This window comes from Bison bison, unplaced genomic scaffold (genome assembly GCF_000754665.1).
Source record: "Bison bison bison isolate TAMUID 2011002044 unplaced genomic scaffold, Bison_UMD1.0 scf7180017864371, whole genome shotgun sequence".
In the NCBI taxonomy this organism is placed as follows: Eukaryota; Metazoa; Chordata; class Mammalia; order Artiodactyla; family Bovidae; genus Bison; species Bison bison.
The window spans coordinates 7,004,520-7,006,710 of record NW_011494943.1 but is presented as its reverse complement, the minus strand read 5'-3'; the positions used below and the strand labels follow the sequence as shown (position 1 = coordinate 7,006,710).

The following is a 2,191-nucleotide window of genomic DNA, read 5'->3' as shown; positions in this document are numbered from 1 at the left end:
CCTGCCACTTTCCACCTTCCTCCCAGAAGGGTCATCAGCCTTCCCTCCAGCTGGTCCCTCACCATGGCGCCCCACCCCCGGCAGCCCCATGCCCCTTCCGAGAAGCAGGCTGTCTCTGACCAGAGGTGGCAGGGAGAAGGAAGACGGGAGAGGAGACACTTGGGGGCCCTCAACCCCCTGCCCGGCTCTGGTCCCCTCTCCATCGCCCTTGCCTCTTGCCCCTCCATGCAGAGGCCTCTGGTGCCCTTATCAGCAATTACTCCTCTGAGCCTCCCCTCCAGTGAACTCTGTCCAGAATTCTGACCTTCACCCTGCACCTACCTTCCCTCGGAACCTTTCAGTGGAGCTCGTTTCTCCTCCCTCCAGGCCTCTGGGGACAATCAGAGCTCAGGAAACCCTAAGCACATTTGTTCTCTCTTTACCCTGGCCTCCCTCTAGGAGCTGGCTTGCGGACTTCGGCCTCCTCCAAGGAGGCTGTGCCCTCCCATACAGCCCCCAGACAACTCCCAGGTCACACGCAGAGCTTTTCTCTCCTGTTGGTCCTCCAGCACCCCCTCCCCGAGCCAGCTGGTCCCTCCTCGGGAACTTGGTTGCCGAGATTCCAAAATCCTCAGCCAGAGAGAAGTCCAGTCGGTCCTTCAAGAATCAGCCCCAGAGGCATCTCCAGGAAGCTATGCTGACCCCCAACTCTAAGGCCCTTTCCTGTTCTTTTCTCCTTAATAGTAGTTTTCACACCAAACTGGAGTGGATCCTTCCGTGCTTATCGCTGTCACTTGTATTTCTCCTCCCACTTCTACACTATGAACAGGGAGGGACCTATTCACAGCTGCCCACCCAGCCTCCACCTGAGCACAAAAGGTAATATCAGTGTGACTCACCTGTGTTCCCCGGGGGGGCAGGCAAGCCCAGGAACAAGGGTGAGCTGGTTTCCAGGCAGGCAGGTCCATTCCAGAAGACTCAAGCGGAACAGAGCGGCTGTGTGGGCTCTGGTTCCACCTCTGCCCCGGCAGAGAAGGCGTCTTCCCTTTGTACCTGGAACCAGGAGTCATGATCACCCCCTGGCATACAGTTGGGGCAAGGAAGGAGACAGGGCTTGGAGACGCTTCACTCTCACTTTCCGGGACTGGAGGTGAGCAGCTTGCCACGGGAGCTGCTGACCTCAGTCCTCAGGGACCTGCTGCCCAGAGAGAACGACCGTCTTCATGCCCAGGTGACCCAAAGCTGGCTGTGTGGACGGAAGTTTAGATGACATGTCCTGTCCTTCTCCCATGACACACACTGCCCGGTCTGTTTTTTAGGGCTTCCCATCTTATGCCAGGAGACTGGCCATGCCCTCAGAATCCACCCCCGCCCTTGCCTCCGAGCTAGCAGATACAAGCAAAAAAGGGCAGTGATGCTCTCACGCAGGGGTCTGGGGTTAGGGTCCTGGTGTGCAAGGGCCTCCCCCTGGACCTCTGCTCTCTTCTCCTGGCAGAAGAGCTGGTGAGAGGAAAACAAGGAACCATCAGCTTTACCAACAGCGGAAGGATGGCCAGACCCTGGAGACCCCCTCCCTCCCCAGGCTCCACACCAGGCAGGATGCCAGGCCTGAAGCCCAGGGCAGAGGACAGACAGGAGTGAGATTCCTGCCGGAGAGGGGAGCAGCGCGAGCCAGCCTGAGCTTGGGGTGGACAAGCCCTCAAATTCCTGGACCTGGCAGGAGCCGGGGAAGGAAGAAGGCGGTTCCAGAGGTGGGCCAGCTGGAGCCGGTCACCCTCCTCCCTTCTCTGCCTCCAGAGGTGCCCCCACCATCCAGACAGGGGCCCCGGCTGCCCACGGCCTGCAAGGGGGATGGGCGAGGCAGCAGAAACCTCATGACCTCTTGCCACCCTGGCACATTCCCTGCCGTCCGGATCAGTTTCCACAGGGCTTGCTTCCCACCCTCCCCCTCACGGCGGATCTCCTCTGGGTGGGGCTTCTGGGACGTCCAGGCGGCGTCCCCCGTGGAGGTTTCAGCCCAGGCCTTGGGTGGTGCCTGTCCCCTCACCCACCAGGCCGTGGGGGTCCCCAGCCATTCCAGGCTGGAGCGGCCCGCGGGACGCGGACAAGGAGCTTTTCTGGATCCTCACCCCCAACCGGCTGGGAAAGGGCCCCGGAGGTCCCCGGCCGGGCGGGTCCGCGACGGCGCCCACGGGGACCCCAGCGAGGGAAG

At 61.5% G+C, this 2,191-nt stretch overlaps 1 protein-coding gene across 8 annotated transcripts in view; it reads right to left on the bottom strand.

The window, feature by feature from the left end:
* SLC16A5 (solute carrier family 16 (monocarboxylate transporter), member 5) overlaps positions 1-2,191 on the bottom strand; it is a 20,897-nt gene that overhangs the window by 14,071 nt on the left and 4,635 nt on the right. For 3 of the 8 annotated variants that reach the window (XM_010856141.1, XM_010856143.1, XM_010856140.1), the window contains one exon: positions 879-1,032. The gene's annotated coding sequence lies outside the window, so the exon portion shown is untranslated. The other 5 variants (XM_010856142.1, XM_010856146.1, XM_010856144.1 and 2 more) reach the window with 5 other exon arrangements.